The sequence below is a fragment of the Martes martes genome, assembly GCF_963455335.1.
Source record: "Martes martes genome assembly, chromosome: 2".
NCBI classification, from domain to species: Eukaryota; Metazoa; Chordata; class Mammalia; order Carnivora; family Mustelidae; genus Martes; species Martes martes.
In genome coordinates, this window is record NC_137889.1 from 103,979,901 (window position 1) to 104,001,918 (window position 22,018).

Genomic DNA, 22,018 nt, shown 5'->3' on the forward strand with positions numbered 1-22,018 from the left:
GAAAAGTAACCTCTGTCATAGCCTTTTGTGCTCCCTCCTAGGCTGTGTGCAGTGCTCGCCTCTCAAAACTGTACCTTGCTGGCCACCTGCTTGAAGTACCCTTGTGTCTTAATGGACTTCACCTTAGAAGCAGTAACTACATCAAAAATTTCATTGATCCTCTCTCTCTAGTCTTAGTTGACCATTCCATTTAGACTGACAGTCTCAAGGCCAATAGTAACCGTCCTCACCACTACAACTTTTCTATTTCTCTGTCCTTTAGGCCTCAGTAATCCCTTTCTGTGTCCTGGGAAAGTCTGTCTATTCTGTCCTCACAAGAGTACTTTTGGAAGACTGTGTATCTGGCAGAGATATGCATCATCTTCCTCCATCGCCTTTGGTCTTTTTGCCCCCACAATTGTACAAAAAGGAGAGAAAAAGTAAAATTGAAGCTCATATTGAAATTTTTGATAAGTTATTGAATAATTCCTTTTTTAATATATGTGTTTAGTTAGCAATTACCACAGTAGTAATAGTAATTAAGGTTAGACAATAAGGTAGGCACAGGGATACAGAGACAACCATAAAAAATATTCTTACCATTTAAGAGTTTAAATGAGAACATTCTTTTTTAAATTTATAAAAGTGAATTAAACAGTTAATATTTAATGGGGTAGGAAAGACTACATAGAAAATGATGTTCCACTATAGACAGAAAATTTGGAGTCAGGTACACAGACAAACTGACATGAACTGGATCTTGAAAGACAAGAAAATGTTTTGTGAAACAGATAAAATAACGGGGATAGGAAATTCAAAGTAGAGACTGACATGTTCAAAGGCACAGAAGAATAACAGAACATAAATTAAAAATTGTGAGATTGTACCAGATGGAGATGTAGTAAGACGTGGGGAAAGGAATTTAGCAAGATGAAACTTGAAAGGTAGGTTAACTTGTAATGATCTTGAATCTTCCAATATTGGCTTTGGACCTTTTTTAATAGATGAGTGGGAGGCAACTTTTGTGCAAGTGGGAAAAATCAGAAAACATCAAAATCCTTATGGGCCATGTCTTTTTTTTTTTTTTTTTTCAATTCAAGTTGAAAATAACTTTGAGGAGCGCCTGGGTGGCGCAGCGGGTTAAGCCTCTGCCTTCGGCTCAGGTCATGATCTCAGGATCCTGGGATCAAGCCCTGCATCAGGCTCTCTGCTTGGTGGAGAACCTGCCTTCCCCTCTCTCTCTGCCTGCTGCTCTGCCTACTTGTGATCTCTCTCTCTGTGTGTCAAATAAATAAATAAATAAATAAAATCTTAAAAAAAAACCAAACTCTGAGTCTTATGTAGGGTGTTGTGTGTAAGTATGTGTATATATATATATATACACACACACACACACAAATATATGTATTGTCGTAAGTTATGTTACTTATTTTGATGATTATATCAATAAGATAATTAGTATTCAATTTTAGTCACTGAAACACTAATATGTGGATGCATTTATGAATTAATAGTACAAAACAGCTTTCCAGTGTTTGATACTTTACATTTTTATAATACTGTAAAAACATAAAACTCATCTGCATTACTTCACCTTATTCTGAAAACCACTCTAAGATAGACATTGCCATTACCTCCATCCAACAGAAAAAGCGAGGCTCAGAGAGTTTTACTGAAAGGCATATAGTGATTTAACAACAGAGCTATGTCAAGAACAGTATAAAGCATTGGAAAATACCCAAGATTTAGAGCATTGTTGCAACCAACAGGGCTCTGCTTCCCATAGTTTGGACTGACCAGTAGCCACCAAACCAATAAAGATCACACCTTAATCATGACAGCTCCTCACTGGCAACCCAGAACAGCATCACTGTCTCTCATTCTAAGAACATGAGGGCTCCTGATCCTCTGTGTTATACTGCACTAAACCGAACAGATTCTGGCATTACTGTCTTGGGAATCTGCCCTAATTGTTTTTAAGTATGGTATACTCTTTTCCTGAGGCAATTCCATCATTCCCCACCCTCTACCACTGCAGCCATGATCACCAGGCATGTTGTTTTTGCCTTGGCATATGAATTTTTTAAGGGTTCTTTTTGAGTCCAAGGTGTTTGCCGTGAAGAATTTCTTAACCTATTCCCATGCCTTGGGCCGGCTATGTGGACAGGCAGGATCCGTGTCCACTGCAACAGAAAGTTGCCTGCATTTTTCTAGGCAATGTAGGGACATTGAAAGCCTTACATTTCTGTTTTAGGAAGATTAACTCAGATGGCTCTTATCTTTCCTGCTTCAGTACCTCGCTTGCTAAAAAGAAAAACCCTATAGGTTTAATGTCTTGATTTTAGGCCCAGTCCAGGACATATTTGAAGTTGGCACCTTTAGAAAATTTAGAAATTTAAAGTTCTCCTTTAAATATGTAAATGTGACTACAGGGACAAATCCTGTTTGTGGGGGAGGTTTCTATCTCTGCCTTCTTCCTCTCCTCTCAGTGGGCATGCTGTGGTGGTTTTTGAAGCCCAAAGGGAGTCAAGCACATTGCAATCAAACATTAAAATTTGCAATGAGTTTAATGCCATTTAAATGAATGAATAAAAGAGATTTATTAACTTATATGGCTAAAACATGAATTGCTTGTGAATGAAATCTATGGAGAAAAACGAGAATAGGGACTAGAGTGTAAAGAATCCTGTGAAGAAAGATGACAGCAACAAAATGAAATTGTTTCAGAATTGGTATTAACCGGGTGATTTGAGTATCAATTAGGCAATTTGGGTATTAATTAGATAATTTGTTTCTGCTGCAGAATCTTATGAACTAGAAATGAGCCTGTAAGTGTGGTTTGGTCCTGTGTGCGTGTGACTATAATACTGGGAATGGTGCCAAACTGAAGTCCCCAGAAAACTGAAGTCCTCAGTTTACCTGGAGAACAGGTTCAGTGGTGTTCGCAGAAGCTTTACCAGTAACGTCAGTGAATTATACTCAGGATGACCTAATGCAGATATCCTCAAGGCTGGAATGTCTTGTTTCCTCCTTCACATTGAAAGGAGAACAAGTAGTTATTGCTTTAAGAAAAGTCTGCTTAAAAAACCCCAAGTTATATGGATTTGTCATTTCCACGGAGTACTATAATTTGGGAAGATCGCCGAAAATTGAGTCAGCAAATTTACAAGGGTCAAGAATCCTCAGAAGTAAATTTTAACACCATTTATTCAATTTGGTTGACACCGCTGACAGAAAGATAAGTTAGTAATTTTCAGAACAAAGATTCAAGAATCCTTGTCTTTCTCTCCAGAAACCAAATTAAAATACTGTAGCATCTACTATAAACCATAAAACACTGTAGCTCAATTTACTCTTTCCTTAGGGGAAAATGAATTTTTATTAAGATTTTACTGGTTAACTCTACACCTGGTCATCTAGAATATTTGTTCTGGAAGAGTAAGGAAGTTGTCTTATATATTGCTATGTTTAAAACACTGTCTTGTATATAGCAGGCCATCTGTACATATATAAATGATGCAATCAGTAGAGTTAAACCACTGTGTTAGCCCCTACCTCAACTTGAAGAGTTTAAGGTTATGAAGTTCGATTACTGTGAATGAAAATATTTAAAGTGAACAAGTACCAACTAATGCCAGCAAAGAGAAAATATGCTCCTTTCTCTTATTGACTCCTTAAGGCCCTGAAGTACTGAGGTGGATTTAGTAGAGTTTGGGTATATAAAGGCTGCCTATTTGCCACTTGCCAGCAGATGGCCTAATTATTCCATCGTTTGCCAGGCATCAAGACTGCTCTATATAAAGAAAAGCACTGGATGAGTACTAACTTTCCCCTTGATTTTTTTTTTTTTTTAACAGAGATGACTTTTAGTTTATTTACCATTATTTTTCTCTGGATTAAACAATTGATTAAAGATGCTGATTTTAATATAGCCTAGTCTAATCCATAAGAAAGTGTATACTGTTAAATATATATATATGCCAAATCACCTAGGAAGATCCATAGAGGTGACATGCTAGTATCAGTGCCTCAGGGATAAATTGATTCTTCATCATCCATGAATAAATGGGAATTTTTATTTTACTCTTGACAGTCCTTACAAGGCATATAAAATATCCCATTTAGATGGCTTTTCCAACTTTCCTAAAAATCAGTGTAATAGGACTGTTAATGTTCAGACTCAGTTTACCTGGAACAAATTTCCTCAGAGTTCTGAGGTTATTTACCAGTTATATAATTTGTCTATCAGGGAAAAGTCCTCTTTCATCTAAAAAGTATATTTAATTTGTTCTTACTGAGTAAATATGAAAACGATATGACTGAAGAAAAAGACAAGAGCAAGAGGAGGAAGGTGGAAATATTAATTAAATGTAGTGTAGTCTTGTTTGATATTTTTCTTATTAACTCTACCAAGATAAAAACATGTCATTCCATTAATTCTTTTTTGAAATATTGTTTCTCTCTTCAGGACTTTAAGTGTTCAGTTGCTTTCCCTTACCTGAATGTTAACACTTTTGAGGATAAGTGCTTTGTCTGTCTTGTTGATTATTGTTTATATACTGACTACTGATAACAGTGCCTGGTACGTGAAAATAATTGATTTAATAGTTATGGACTGTAAAAAAAAGATTCTGATTATATTTTCTGTGGTAAACCAATAGGAAAGAACAATGAAATATGGCATTGTGAATAAGAGTCTCAATTTTGGGCCATTCAGCCATTTAAAATAATCTGGCAAATTATTTTTCAGACATTTGTCCCAGTATCCTTGCTTATACCTTGAAACATGCAGCTCACTCCCTTTGATATGTTATCCAAGATAAAAGATTGTGGTTGTGGAAAACCAATGATCCATCTCCAATCCTAAGATGTTATCATAAAAAATAGAAAAGAAAGGAATAACACAAATAGCATGAAAAGGTGCACCTGAGATCAGGAACCATACTCACAGTATTTGCTTTATTAGTCTATATAAATATCTTAAGTCTTCTGGACACACTATATTTTATGTAATAAAAATATTTTTTAAAAGAAAATGGAAAGGAGGTAAAGTGATTAAATCATTTTATCCTTGCTACTTCATTTCCTTCCATTTGTGGTTTTACCAGGATTTTCAAATAAGAAAAAACAAGCCCTTTTACCCCCATCAAGACATCTTTCTGATTAGCATTCTAAATGTACTTGATATTGTATGGATATTGCCTTAGTAATTAGAAAAGAAAGTCATTTTTGTTTCCCAGTGGAAATGCTATTGCTTTCTTTTTTGACAGTTTACAATATTGTTTTATTTTTTTGCTAAGCAAATCATTGGAAAATTATTTCTTGTTAAACATAAATGTGGTATTTGAGATTTATGATTGTGTCATTTTTAATTTGTATTTTTGAAGTAAAAACTCTCTCATGGAAAGAACATGCCATTATTAAATATATACCAAAACTAGCTTTACTGATATAGATATATATTCTCAATGAATAATAAGGATGTTTAAAAATAATTTTGAAAACTTAAACCTATTAATAGGAAGCTCACAAATCTCAGAAGATTCTGGAAAGATGTTTGGTATTGTCAAGCTAATTTTTTATCTTTATTTTATTTATTTATTCATTTTTGATTTAACTTCAGAATTATATCTTTTTTAGTCAGTCCTTTGTGTATGTAATCACAAAAACATGTCTGCACAGTTTGTTATTTTTAAAAAAGATTCATAGGAAGTTTCTCGAATCTGCTCTAGAGGCTTTGGGCATTAGTACCAGTAAACAAAAAATGTTAACACTTTTATGTTCCTAGTATTTGGATTTTTTTTTCCTCTGGATTCTTGTTGCTTTCAAGAGTTTGTTTATATTTTGGAGTCCAGCACATCTACGCTCTGTTCACTTACTATCAACAAAGAAAAACTGATTTAGATACGTTGCAATGTATGATGTTATATCATCTAAATTTTCTAATTCTTAAAAGATTTAAAAAACTATACTGTAAACAACACTTGGAATTGAGATTGCTAAGAAATAATAAAACATGGTTTGGATAATTTCTTCTTTATCTAAAACAGATATTTTATACAGACACACAGAAATACCCTCTTTAGAGATACAGATAGAGATACACAGAGAGAAGAGAGACTGAGCACATGAGAGACCAGAGAGGCTACGTATTGTTCTAGACACAACAGTGAACAGAACAGATTCAGATCTCTTCCCTGATGGATTTACATTCTCATGGAGGGGGAGGCAAACGATAGCAACAAAATGTACGTTACAAAATGGTAAGCAGGAAAGGGAAACATTTATCTGCTTTTATTGTTTACTAGCTAGATGACATTGGTCAAGGAATTCGTTCTCTCTAAGCCTCACTTTCTGTATTAAAAATGAGCCTAAAGCTTACTACAAATGGATGTCATAAAAAGCAAATGAGATAATAAATATAAAGTGCTTATTTAAGTGCTTGGTATAGAATCACATCTAGATTAAAGGTGCAATAATAATTTTAATTATCAATATCTTAAAAATTCTATTTAATTGGGAAGGTAGCATATAAGCAAAACATTGATTGATAGCTAGATAGGGTGTTCAAGGAGAGGAAGAGGTAAAGATTAGATGGATTTATGGATATTGTGGCTTTTAAACTGAACTTTACAAAGTTTTTTTGAAGAGAACATCAAAAAAATCACAGGTGAAGGAGAATTACGTATGTGAAAAGATAGTGTGAACAAGGGATTTCTTAAAAGACCTTTTAGCACACAGATGCCAGAGGAAAGGACAGGTAGGCACCATCCAGCCCCAGGCCCTAGACCAACTCCAGACATTTTTGTTGATTAAAAAAAAGGAACATTCACAAGGCAAAGTGTCATTCAAGGAGATATTAAAACAAAAATTGGTAACAGTTTACTAACTGGGGAAAAAGAGAAAATTAAGGGCCGCAAGTCCTGAAAGAGAGTATTGAACATGTATCTGTTATCTCCATGTGAAGAGAAAAGAATGCTAAGTTGTCCAGAGAAGTCTTGTTTGCAAATCTCATTAGGACTGTAAGTGATGGCAGGTGCTCTATCAGTGAGCATCTCTACTCCAGTTACCAAGCTGTTCTCTGACTCCTGAAAACAGATCAAATCAACAGGGCCAATGTTAGTGCCTACTTATAGAAAGTGACTAGTTTATTGAGAAAGTCACCAAAACGTGGTCTCAGATTTTTTAAAAAGGTAAACGTAGTATAATAAGCCTTAATTTAAAGAAATAGTGCATAGAGAATGCAAGTTAGAGACTGGGAAACAGAATGAGGCAAAGCAAGGGTTTATTTCTCACAATTGAGTTCTTGGTTTACTTTGGAGTTTGTGAGGATTATTTAGGGGGGAATTTGACCTCTTTTCCTAGAGTTATTCCTGGGAGTCTACTAGTTGAAAGCCAATGGCTTTTTACCGTGAGAAGGAAGAAGGAAGCAGCAGAGTACAGTATTGGAACAACCACAAAAGCTTCAGTGGAAGAAAGAGCAAGCAATGTATGGAGTTTGATCAGGTTAACTGTTATGTGAAGACATCTATTTCAAACAATATGGTGCTAAAGGAAGTCCTATGGGAATAAATCGATCTAAAAATTATTAAGTCCCTACCCCATTCTCTACAAATATAAAAAGAGACCACAACCGAACCACAGAGTCTCTTTGTTAAAACTCTCCCGTATCCACAAATGCCTGCCTTTCATCTTCAGAAAGCCTCCATTGGGCGGCGTGAGAGATCATGGAAGAAAATATGAATTCGGCCTTAAGACCAACATGTATTTTCTATCACATTTTAAAATGTCAAGTTTCTGTAAGTCTAGGGGGGAGAACATAAAAAGTAGATGTTTTAGACAATATTTTCCTAACAGTCTTCGTATTTGAAGGGCATCAGTGATCTATATTCTATGATAAATGAACATGAGTAAATTCTTTAAAACAGATACTTTTGGCCAGAGCCACTGTCTTCATCCTTCTGTGTGATGTATATACTAATAGTTTTAATGAATTAAAGCATAAAGCAGTTTAAATATTCATGTAATTATCAAATTTTTCTTGATGTAGAAATTTTAAAAATACACAGTATTTGTTGGAAATTACTTGGCCTAGCACTAGGGAGAAGCACTAGAAACGTAAAATAAAATAAGATTTGGTCTTTATCCTTGGATATCTTATAGCCTCTGGAGGAAAAAGAAAGTATCACAGACAAATGCATGTACATGTCCACGCATGTAAATGGAAGGCAGCTTATAATTTAATGCCAAAGGAGTTCAAAGGGATGAATGATTGACTCTACACAGAAAAGAAGTGGTCTTTAAACACACAAAAAACCATATACACACGTACATAAAAAATGTGTATATTTTAATTTCTACTTTCTTGCCCTTTGCTGTTGGCAGATAACCCTTAGCACTCTAAACTAACATCCACAGACCAGGATGGAGTGACAGGCATCAGAGGATCCAGGAAGAGATCAGACTTCCCTGAACTACACAAACAAAAATATAAAATAGAGAATACCTCCCTGTTTAGATATTTTGATGGATGTCTGAATAGTTAACTATGTGTGCAACTAAACACACCCATCCACTGCTCGATTGCACTATGTAAACACACATGCACATGCCACGATGATAGATGTAAGACACACTCACACACACAGGCAACACGTGGTGTGAATATTCCGTACTCGGGTTAAACTAGAATCAATTTCATTTGAAGCTTATGTTCATTACATTTGCAAATGCTTTATGTAATTTCTAAATCATACATATAAAGTTATGTAGAATTTATTTTATTAAATTATGAATCTATTAAACGACACACAATTTCATGTAAATTACGTACATGTTTATATTGCTACCTACGGCAATATGCGGGGCATTCGTGTCTCAAAAGTCAAATTCCCTTCTTGCTCAAATGCTTAGCATTCTGCAGGACACCAAATACACACACACACACACACACACACACACAGAAAAACCAATTTTTAAGTTTTTTCTTGCTTATTAAACCTCGGCCACTTGCCCTACTCTCTCACGTTCACTAGGCCTCAACAAAGGCACTAAGTGCTTTCCGGAACATAGATTTAAATGAGGCCCCTGCCCAGTGGGCTTACAACCTAATTAGACAGAGACAGTTGACCAACATATGCCCACAGACTACAGTTGGCCACTTATTTATTCTCTAATTAACATAAAGCAGCAGGGCAACAACTCCGCCTGTGCTCAGTGAGCAGCAGCGCGGCTGTGTGTGCTGGAGAGCTCTGCGGGAAACGAGACTGCTTCTTTCTGCGGGGGTTTACAGCAGGCCTTCCCTTGCTTCTGGCTTGTCTCCATAATTAATATTCCTGTGCATATCTTGCTGTGACCACGTATGTCCGAGCAAACAGACCCTTGTGGCCCAGCAGAACCACTTAGTTCAGCCACCCCAGTGACCAATACAGGTCACTGGAGGGTTGACTTACCGTGGAACAGGCAATTCTGTTGAAAACATGGGCCAGTGCTGGCCAGAGTGGTTAGTCCATGCTTTAATTTCGTCTTTTCAGCCAAACAAGGAAGATTTTCATGATTGTGGTTAATTGTCAAGGGCCAGTAGCTTCTTTCTGCTCTTCTCACTGCCCTTCCCACACCCTCCTGCAAATTCTTCATTTTTGAAATTTCTCCCTCCCTAAGTGTGTTCCACATGATTCTCAAAAAGCATTTGAAGTAACTTAAACATGTCCAGTGCCACATTATTTAAAAAGAAAAAAATAGGTATGTGAGAATATTAGAATGAGAGAAAGCTAAGCACTAGGACCCATCATATAAGGTTTGAGAAAATGTTGGTCCCTGAAATGCAGTCAAGAGTTCATAAGTATTTGGTAGATAAAATCCTTCATGAAGACAGTAGATGATTTGAGTATTCATTGTTTATCCAGATAGAAGAATGCAAGGAAGAAAATAATATTTTTTCCCTAACTATAGGGATATAATTAATGGTGGAAAAAGATAAAACTCATTTGTTTTAGGTTATACAGAGTATTGTCAGTTACTACCCCTCTAATACTCTCTTTAAAATTCTATTTAATGCTTTTGACCTAATATGAATCATAATTAAATCTTCTGAGAATTTAAAACCTTCACAGATTTACAGTCAGTGTGGTCTTTAATCTGCTATAGGAGAGGCTGATGTTCTTCTTTTTTAGGTAGTAGGGATGGGTATTGTTTTTTTTTTTCCTCCACTCTATACTATGCCTTAAAAAATAGTGTAGACATTGGAGAACATTATTTCCTATGATATCATTCTTTCTTTGTTTAATTCTAATATTTTTTAAGCATACATAATTGTCATTGGGTAGTTAGTCAATATCATGAATTGTTTTAATGTGTTCCTCAGGTGAACTTGAACATGATACAGTAGATATTTGGACTACTGGGAATTTAACACTTATATAGACACTTCTGATATTTCCCTATAAATTGTGATTCTGTGGACTTATTGTTATGTTGCTGAAGTAAAGAACTATAAACAATCCCATTCAAAGTATAGTTAAAAAATTGAGGGCCTAATGATACTAAAAAAGAGCCTTATTTTCACAAATCAAGTAAAAGACAAAAGGTCTGAGTCAAAATATAAGAATCTACGAACTCATATATAACTGCTTCTAAAGGGTCCCAGAATCACCAGTGTTACTGATTTTGCATGATAAATGGAGTTGGTATAATCAGACTAATCACATTTTAGAATTTAGATATCCTGATAAATATCTTTAATCTTAAACATCTTGTGCTTTAGAAATCAACAGTCCTTTCCGTCTTTGTGAGTCAAATTGTTGTTTCATTCTTCTTTTTTAATGTACATGGGAATGTGCTCATCATAGTTAAAATAAACCCCCAAGTTGAAATGAATATCTAAAGCTGATCCAGTTTCACCTATTTCTCCTAAAAACTCTGTATCTGGAATTTTAAACCACGCAATCTTGTGTAGGTCATTTTTCGGGGGTGGTGGTTTCATTCCTTTTCTCTCTCTCTCTCTCCTCCCATCTTCCATTTTCACTATGGAAATTTCAAGCAGCAAAGCAGGAAATCCCATCCAGGTTGATCTAACCTCAGGGCCTCCTCCAAGCGTGCTGGAGAATCAGTGCTCTGTCACCTCTGAGAGTAGAATTCATTTTGGATTCCTGTATTACCTGCCTCTGGTACTTGGCACTTACTTGCTGACCGACTGAGTTATTTTAACTTTGGTATGATGCAAATGTCCTTTATGGCAGTTTCCAATTTAGTATTTTTAGAATCAAGACTAAACTGGAAGAGTTCAAAGTATAGTGCCCTCTCCCAAATGAAGTACTTAACCAAAAATTTCAAAGTAAAAGTGATACATCAAAGCGAAGAAGCACAATTTAAGATGGAATGATATAGTGTTGTAATTCTCAAAATTCAAGGTCTAAAATAACTTCATTCATCCAAATACATTTCCTTTAGAAATACAGTTATTTGCAAATGATTGTGACTATCAGCAAATTAGCACAATAAAAATATTAATAGTTGTGTCAGCATCTGTAAGATTTAGTTGTTTTGATGGTACTTAATAGGTAAAACTAGCCTTTCTGGGCTCCTGCCAATTGAGCATCTGTTTAGGTAGTCTGTGGAGAATCAGAACAACTGAACTTTTGGCACATTCAATTACACCGAGCAACTACCAGCCCTGTTTTAGGTTATAACAGAAGAGAACAACACCAAAAGATTGTGCTAATTGATTTAATGTTGAGAACTTTGGGAATCTGGAGATCGTCATGGGAGCATTTCAGTTAGTCTTAGTGAGTTGAATCCATAAAAACATTATTTAATTAAACAAGGGCCCTTCTTTCAGGAGCTTTTCTAGGCATTTTGAGAAATACAATGATAACATAATCCTTGCCCTTTATTACATATAAGATAATATATGAAATAAAATTTATGTTATGCATATCTCTAAAGGAAGGCAGCCAGCAATGTCAAAAATATTGCTACTTTTGTTATTGGAGTACTGGGAAGGAAAAGCTACTTCCATATGGAGATAAGAAAGTAGATCATGAAAGGCATGTCATTCGTGTTAAGTCTCAAACATGGAGATGCTTTTGAAAAATTAAGTCAGAGTTGGAGATTTTACAAGGCCGAGGGACAGGTTGACTAAAAACAGTGAAGTGATTTAGGGAATTAAAGAAGACTAAAATTGTTCGGGGCCAAATCAAACTGAGAAATCGCTTTAGAAATCTTGATTTATGCCACTGAGAGCCAGTAAGGAATTCTGAGCAGTGGAGCCCTATCATTGTGGTAAGATATGTTATGCAAAAGAAAGTGAGGCTAGAAAAATCTGGGAGGAAACCCCTACAGTAATACAACTTGGAAGAAATACTGCCTTCACTCGGGCAAACAGAAAGAAAAGGAAGATTGCTTTAAGAGACGCAAAAGTGACAAAAGTGAAGTACTTCAATTGAGTGTATGTAAAGGGAAAAAGGAAAAAAAATCAAGATAATTCTAGCATTTTGAAAAGCAGTGACTGTAGAAGCGTTATGCAATCAAATGTTATACAAACAAATGAGGTATAGAATTCAACAAAAGGCACAAGTTTGGAGATATGTATGTGATCACTAAGGCTATGTGAGTGCCTGGAAGGATGTATTTTTCAAAAGTGCCACCACTGAAGAGATAGAAGAAAGACAGAAAAGAACCCAGGAAAGAGAACAATGAAACGGAAATATAGGAGAATCAGCTGAACACAGCGAAATGAAAAGTGTTCATAAGCAAGTGGTCATCAAGGTTAATTGATGTTAAGGAAGAAGGAAACCTTCATGTCACTGGACTGAGAATACAGAAGTCACAGGGGAACTTCAGGGAAATAATTGTTTGAATAGGTAAGCGTGTAAGTCACATTATATTCATTTTACTTCTAAAAGTGGTGTGAAGATGGCTGGTGAAAGAGACCGAGAGAAAAGAGATTAGATAGATGAGAGATGATAGATATTGCTAGATATGCAGACAGACACAAAGAAAGAGATAGAAAATCATCACTCAAGGAAATGATTGAAAGTAGTGTGTGTGTGTGTAAATGGGTAGTCACCGAGGGCAAGACGAACACTAGCATCCTATCAAAAACGTAAAATAAAGAACAGTTACAGAGGTTTGGGTAGGGGTAAAGAAACGGGCAAAGAATGTTGACCTCCTTCCCAGCCCTAGATCTGAAGAGGAAGGGAAGGAAATAGAAGAACCCAGTGGGCACTGGGGCTATCCAGGTATCAGTAACAGCAAACAACGTGACCTGCAGTAGAGAAGGGATGTAGAAGAAAATGCAAACTTCTCCCCCCCCTCGGCCTCCTATCTCCTCTTCCTGTCTTCCATCAGCAGAATAAAATATAAACCTCATCAGCACTCTGTCTTCAAAGTATAGTTCTTGGGAGTCTGTGTCTTTAAGCATAGATCAAGACAGAATGGGTATAGAATGGACAGTGGGAGACAAGGAAGGAAGGAAGAAATCCCAGGAAAAAAAGAAGAAAAGTATAAGAAAGAAGATGAGATAATAAGTGGAACAAAGTTCAGGATAAGATGAAGACATAACTAGAAAATTTAAATTAAAGAGTGCAGTCACGGAGTGCCTCGGTTGTTCAGTTGTTGAGCAGCCGACTCTGGGTTTCAGCTCTGGTCATGATCTCAGGGTCACGAAACAGAGCCCTGCATCAAGCCCCAAATCCAGCTCCAGGCTCAGTGGGGGAGTCTGCTTGAAGATTATATCCTTCTGTTCCTCCCCATCTCTCTTTCAAATAAAGAAATCTTTAAAAAAATAAGAAGTGCAAAGGAAGAAAAGATGAGATGCAAAGCAACTTTGAAGTGGAGATAGGGGCTTGTGTTAGAAGCCCTAGTCTAGAACAGTTCTACAGAGTCTGCCTTTGTCAACCTAGGGCAAGCGGTCACAAATTCATGAATGTTACCAGAATGTAACCTTGATTACTTTTGCAATGCTTAACTAATTAATACCTTAAAATTATTACCAAATGAGGAGTTTATTAAATATATTTACTATTGGGATGCCTGGGTGGCTCTGCTGGTTAAGCGTCTGCCTTCGGCTCAGGTCATGATCCCAGGGTCCTGGGACTGAGTCCTGCATCAGGGTCCCTGCTCAGCAGGAAGTCTGTTTCTCCCTCTGCCTGTTCCTTCCCCTGCTTGTGCTTGCTCTCTCTCTTTCTCTAATGAATAAATAAATAAAATAAAAAGAAATAAATAAATTTACTATTAAATTAAAAAAATCTGTAAAAATAAGTACACTTGACCTAATGTGATACATGTATATGTGTGGGTGTACATATATATTATATATATTATATATATTATATATATATTTTATATACACAGATAATATTGTTATAGTGGCACAGTGATCAAGTGTTTTGATAATATGTCCTATGGAATACTCAAGAAAAAACAGTTTTCCCAATAGTTGTTTTCCAGTCATCATATCCATGTCAACATATCCATGTTTTAAGCCATGAGATGGAGAAGAGAGAAAAAAGGGTATGTTTCTTCACCTTGGAAAAGATTTCCTGAAAGTCCACATAGCACTTCTACCTATATCTGTTTGTCTATAATTTAGTCACATGGTTCCGCCTAATTCTGAGAAACGATGGGCCTTCTAGCTGAGTGTCAATGTCCTAGCAGGAAATCAGTATTCTGATCATTAGAAAGGTAAGGAAAATACAGATTTGTTTGGCATCAACATTTTCTGCCTTCCTGTGTTAAAATGAAGATGCTCTTAGAAGGAGAGTGTTTTTGTTACTAATGTAGAATCAAACTCATGAGTGAGTATTGTAGAAACTAAGGACACTAGTTCTGATTTGAAACACTGCTCTAGGAAAAGAAGCACTTGAACATCTAAGGGACAGCATGAGTAGGGAAAAATGTATGTTTGAAATAAAAAAAATGTAGAGCTGGAGAGTACCAAAAATGGCAATGTAGAACATTTTCCTAGAATCAGCTCTACACTGAACTTTAAAATAATTCTGAAAGTCATCAAGGACAGAATATATATTTTAAATTAAATATCCTGAGATGAGATCTCTTGGATTTCCTTAAAGAAAAAATTTTGTAGGGGAGGGTATAAAAAATAGTGCATTGATTTACAGAAAACTCTAATCCATAGTGAGACAAAAAATTTGCCACTTAGAAAATGTGTTACAAATATTGTTGCATAGGGAGGAAATAACCATACTATAAACTCTAAGCAATATTATAAAAGTTGCAAGAAAAACAAAATTCTTAAATCTATATTATCATAATTCTACATGTTTTTTGACATGATTTTGTGTAGAAGATAGTAATCTGTAATGACTTAAATGAGATGTGAGGGCAAAAAAAACATATGTCTGTTGGACAAATATAATCATTCTTAGTGATTCTATTAAGCTACATGACAGATGATATATTCCATGAGTTAATTTTTAAATTCTGCCTCATTTTTTCCATACATAATTTATCATCATATCTAGACAAATCAAAAGTGTATCACTTGATTAACTTTTACCCCCAATTATCTTAAAAATTCTTTTATATTTGTGCATTTTAGTTTCAAAGTTGTCCTTCAATAACATTTTTCTTGCATTAAGTATATATTACAGGCATAATATTATTATAATTTTTGTTCTTTCAGAATACAAATGATTTGGGGGAAAAAGTGGATTGGTGAACAATTTTACCCTAATAAATTAGGAAAATGGTTTCTTGTAAATATATAGAATACAAATGGCACAAATGCATACTAATGATACAGGAAAGATGGCAGAAGAATGACAGGAGATTTCTAAAAAAGCAGTCATATATACTTCATAAGAAACCAAACAAAATTTGATAAATTAAGAATATACTAATATATAAGCTCAGGAAATTATTAGTAAAAGCAATAGCTGATAAAAATTTAGAAAATAATCTTTGTCCTCAGGATACCTGGACTCCAGATAGCAGGAGTACTTTGTTACTGAAGTGTTTACCCATTGGCACTCGGAGTATTGTTTGTAAAACAAAAGATATTGATTATAATGTCTGACTTTTATTAAGTTCTTATACATTGTTTCATATGATACTTGCAATAATCATATTGAAAGCAGTATCATTATCTTCATTTTACAAATGGAGAAACTGAACCTTAGTAAATGTAAATAAAATGATGAACATAAATAAAATGATGATCACAAAACAAGCCAAGAAGAGAACAGCTAAGGAACCAGACTAGTTGAAAGCTTAAGTCCAAATTCTTAACCACTCTAAGTATTGCTTTTTTTTTTTTTTTTTTTGTGCAAGACTATTTTTCTTATTGAGGAAGTTGCTGTGCTAAAAATCCTGGATGTAAGTAAGAGAATGATAATAATAATAAAAAAAAAAAGACATACCTCAAGGAAAAGAATGTAGTAAGGAATAGAGAAGAAGTATATGAATTAGTATTTTTATTTTATAAAATGTAGCCATCATATCGAAAGTGTCACATCACAGAGCATCTTGAGACTTCAGTTATGTATTTTTGATGTTGTACCAAATCTCTTGACACATGGTACTTTTAAAAAATATCAATTGTGGTGTGGAATCTAAAACACTATCAACAAACATTTTGTATTTTGTTACATTAAAATCTATTGACCTTTTTAAAAAATACAATGTATAAAGGTGTTTAATTTCAACAGCAATGAATTTACTTTCTGTTTATCTGGTATAAGGAGTAAAATATGGCTTCATAATCTGTCTCGTTTGAAAACTGGGCAATTGGACAACTTTTATACTACTACTATATCTCAGTCATTCATCTTTAAAATGGTAATAAATATAAAACTTATTTAATACTGTTGTTTTATACACATTAATATATGAAAGATCTTGAAATTCCTAGAGCAAGCTTTTAGAAATAAATTTTAGTTAAAATTATTTTTAATATTATGGACATTTGTAAAAAGTGACCTATTTTCTTTAATCATGGCTCACTTATTTGAAAATAACAAAAAATAATGTTATTTATTTTATTTTTTTAATGTTATGTTAGTCACCATTCGGTACATCATTAGTTTTTAATGTAGTGTTCCATGATTCATTGAACAAAAACAATGTTTTAAAAATAGAATATTGAAACATAGTCTATGAGCTTTCTAAGTATAAGGACAGCAACTCCTTCATGTTTGTGTTCCCAAGACCTGGCACACTGGAGGACTCTGCATGCCTATTAAGTAAGCTAATCAAATATCTAATGTAGGTTTACTTAAATCTTTGGATCCAAATATTGAAAAGTTGTTCATCTTAAAATAATCCAATAGTTCTATAATGGTTGAAAACTTACAAATAACTTCTACATATGATCACATGTGCCCTTACTACAATTCCATCTGATATCCAAGGTCTTTAAATTATTAATTCAAATATTTATTGAAATTGTCCTCTGTAAAAGACATTTTACTAGGTGATATTTGAGAGTGAGCATAAACACGTAAAAGATACAGTTTCTTTATTTAAGAGCTTTTAATCTATGACCTTAATTTAAAACAAGTTTTAAAAACTGTACCATAAATTTCCAGTTTCCTTTTCCATATATATGGAATTTGGAAGTGCAATTCTGTCCTAACAGCAAGTAAAAAGCTGGCAGCCTGAAAAATCAACTCTTCTTAGGTCCATATGAGAGGGGGGGTCATAGGGCAAACTACAGTCCCTTAAACTGGAGAAAAGACAGGTGAAGAGAGGGTGTGATGACTTACAGGAGCAGACTCGCAGGTGGAAAACACTGTGGGAACAAGTGCCTGATACGTCATGCCTGGGTACCAAGAAAAATTACAACTCTTCCAAATGGCAAATCTCCCAACAATTTGAAGACACAGAGCAAGCATCAGAGTCAGACATGGCAGGGATGTTGGGATTATCACACCAACAATTAAAAAATACCTATAGTAATGTGCTAAGGGCTCTGATAAAGAAAGTAGATGGCATGCAAGAACACCTAAACAATGTAAGCAGAGAGCTGGAAATCCCAAGAAAGAACAACAAATTAATGCTAGAGATAAAAAAAAAAAAATATGTATCATGTCATGGGGGAGACAGAGTACCTGAGTTTCTTGTCTGTAAATAGACATTAACAACAACTCCTACCTTTGACTGAAATATGTCAAAATTTGCATATATTCATAGGTGTGTGAGAAATCTACATAAACGTGGCAGTTGCATCACAAAGATTTTCTCTGTTCCCTTTCAAAACACAACTAACAATTAAGGAATCAAATTGTGCTAGTCTACTAAGACAAAGGCTGGCAGAAATGAAAACAGCAGGTTTGAAGGAAGGAAAGCAGTGATTACTGAAGCATCCAAGAGGCAGAAGTTAGAATCTATGTGCTTACAGGAAAGTTTATCAATGCGAAGTACCCAAACTGCTTCACAGATCCATGGGAGAGCTAAGGCTTAAGAGACTCAGGTGGTGGGGATGACAGGAAGTCACTAAATATCTATGTACTTCATATCTCCGTTTTAACCAGTTTCTGCTCTTCTTTTCTTGGACACAAGATAGAACTAACTGCACTTTCTGAACCTCTCATGTATGGTTGGGACATGAGATTCATCCTGGTAACTAAATGTGAGACAAATTATGTCACTTCTAGTCTGAGAGAATAGCCAATGTGAGACTCTCCAGAGATTTCTTTTCTCTCCAGAATAGTGACCCACAAAATTTAAGATGGTTGATGAGCCATCATGATGAGTCCCATCATGAGGAGCAGAAATGGAACTCAACCTGTAATAGTCATGTAGCACGATTAAGAAATAAACCTTGGTTGTTTTAAGGCTGAAGGTTTGGAATGGTTTGTTACTACAGCCAAATCTACTCTAACTTGATTGATAATAGTCTAGACATGGAACTGATAAACCTTTCTCACTTTGCCTACCTGGGAAAGTCTCTGCATCTCTAGGTCAATTCACTAGAGGAACTGAACCAGGAATGCTCCAGGTATGAGGTCACCAGGCACTGCAGAGAGTTAGTTAAAGGACTAAAATGAAGGGTTGGTGTGAAATACGACACGCTAAGTAGAAGAACCTCTGCGGCTATCTAGCATGAGAAAGCTGATGCTCGGGTATTTGTTGATGAAGGATCTGAAGAATGTTCTTCAGAAAACGTGTCAGAGAAAAACCTACAGATACTGATACTTGAAGTTGTTCCAATGGAAAGACCCACTCATTGCTTTACCAGTTATAGTAGTGCATCTCCCTCCATCCCACATACACACCAAACTGTGGTCAAGTCAATGATAAATAATGAAGTCATTTATTTAAATTAGCATTTAAAAATTTTTAAAAAGGAAAATGTCATAATGTAAGCCGAGTATGTTAGACATTATTTTGTGAATATTTATTCTTTAGTTGTAGTTTTACATGTCTGTGTGTGCTGGGATATGATGCAAAATGTATGTATTAGTAGGGCTGCTAGACTGAAAATAAAAATTCAGGATGCTGAGGAACATTTGAATTGGAATGTAAATTTCAGAAACTAAAAGGATGATGACCCAAATTTTAAAAAAATCAACAAAAAAATTGTAAGATTTGATTGAATGAAAAACTCTTGTTTGGCTTTGTTTTTATCTCGGACTTACTTATTTTAGAACTGGAAGTTTGCACCTTTTAATCAGTTGAACAAACAACTTGAAAGTAAAACAAAACAATGTATGGAAATCACATCATTATGGTGTACACTTTAATCTTGCACAGTACTCTATGTCAATTGTTCCTTGATAAAATGGAAAGAGAAAAATATGAGAACAAAAACCAAAACATGGAGAAACATCACAGGGAAAGTAGGGATATAGATTATCGATCCAGAGTACAGTCCCACATATTTTTGAAGAAACTAAAAGGAAATTATCAAAGAACTAATGCAAGGGCATTTTCAGAACTGAAAAACTGAGTCTTCATAGGGACTATGTTCCATACTACAAAAAGTAAACCACTGATGTTAAATTACATCACTGTGGAATTTTTTTAATTTTAGGGATAAATAAGACAAAACCTTGTTTCAGGCAAAGGTCCAAGAAACAAAAATGAATAAGAATCCTTATATTTACTAGAGGATAGTAGAGCCATGCAATAGCATGCAATAAAAATATTTTAAAATCTGGAATTCTACACACCCAGACAAACTCATTATCAAATGTGAGGTGAACAAAGTTAAAAATACATAAAGACCTTAAAATGTACTTTATCAGGGCAAGAGAACAGACTCAAAATTAGGAGCATGAGAAACAGATACTGATGTCATGAAAATGTTGAGGAACATTCCTAAATATAGCTTGGGGACAGCACAGAATTTAGATTGGAACAGAAGGGTTCTAGAAAAAAGAAATTTAGTAAGGGAGATGGTACTGATTAACCCAAAAGAGTAATGTTCTCATTAATAATCTGAAATGGAAAAGGAAGCTATTTATGATGGATAAGTGATAAAATCTGTAGAACTGACAAAGCGATTGAGGCATTTGGAAATATGAAATATTTTTAACAGATATTTGAAAAAAAATCTGCTTCTGTAGACAGAATGACAAATAAGTAGATGGGATATAAGCAACTAGTAGCTCCTGGATGTTATGTTCACTGTAAGTTCACAAGTGAAAAATAACACAAAACACTACTTGATTTAATGGTGAATGAAATTTTCATAATTATAACTATATAGTATCTGTTGTGTTAAATAAAATTATGGTTAGGCCAACTTATAGAGGGCAAGTGAAAGAAGACTTAATGTTGCAAAAGAGCTACATCTCCCTCTACCATAACAGAAAGCCAATTGATATTATCTGATCACAATAAATCAATAAATAATAGTTTGAATATACGAGTCCAAAAAGGGGTAAACATACCAGGATAAAAAACTAAGAGTTGAAATTGTTAGCCTCTGAAAGGCAGAAATAGGGAAAGGTATAGATGGTATTAAAGCTATCAATATGCTCTACTAGTGAATTTAAATTAAACTCAATGTAACAACTGGTAAATTGGCCAAGGTATTCATCTTTTATGAGGGCTTTGTTGCAAATGCATTCTAGCAGATGATTTTCAATAATTCTGCAATCCTATGTATATTATTGTCATAATAATAGCAAGGTAGTGAGATAATATTTGGAACCTAATCTTGTTTGTAAAATAGTAGTGTAAACACTACTAATTCACTACTAATTCATTGCCGTAGAAATGTTACATTCCCACAGTCCCACACACATCCTCAGACACCATTTATTGTGTCACTTGCCTATCACACATTTTTTGCATCTATAGGATGCTTGATTTTGGAAATAGTTAAAATGTCATGGTATCCTATGTAGCAGGTAAGACTTGGCTAAGAGTAACTGAGATCACCTTTTTCTAGTGTGAATTTTGTATTATATTGCTCTTAAATTTCTTCATAATTTTTTGTTTTATTCCTATCTCAATAGAACAGTGTTAATGAACTTTAATGACCTATGTCTGTAGTGTGCAATGACATGTCCTGTAGTTGGTAATCTTAGGATGAGATCAGATCATCAAAATCAATTATTTCCATTACACTTTAATTTGGACAAACGATATTTAATTTGCAGCTTTAGGTGCAAACGTATGCTGTTGCTACAGGTTTGTGGTCAGGTCTCCAATATTAAATATGTCCATTTAATCAGATTGTTGTATTATCATTGCTCACACACACATATTAACTATATTGACCTCAATAACTTCTTTGGCTTCTCTTTGTTACAAAGCTTATCCTTTTCCCCTGCTGAACAGCATAGAGATTTCTAGTCTTTCCTTTGCATTAAATCTATAGCATTTAGAGTGTTTTTTTCTAAAATAACAAGGAAACCATATGTGACAGAAATTATTCTTTCATATGGGCCGTGTAAAATCTTCTCCATACCAAACTTCATTTGTCCTTTGTAAGTCACGTTTTGGGTTCATACTAAAAGCTGACGAAACTCGCAATGGTGTACAAACCATCCCAAAGTCCTGTAAAAATACTTGCATGTATGTTTGGAATTCCTTGACATCATTCATCACAACCATCGACACCCCCCAG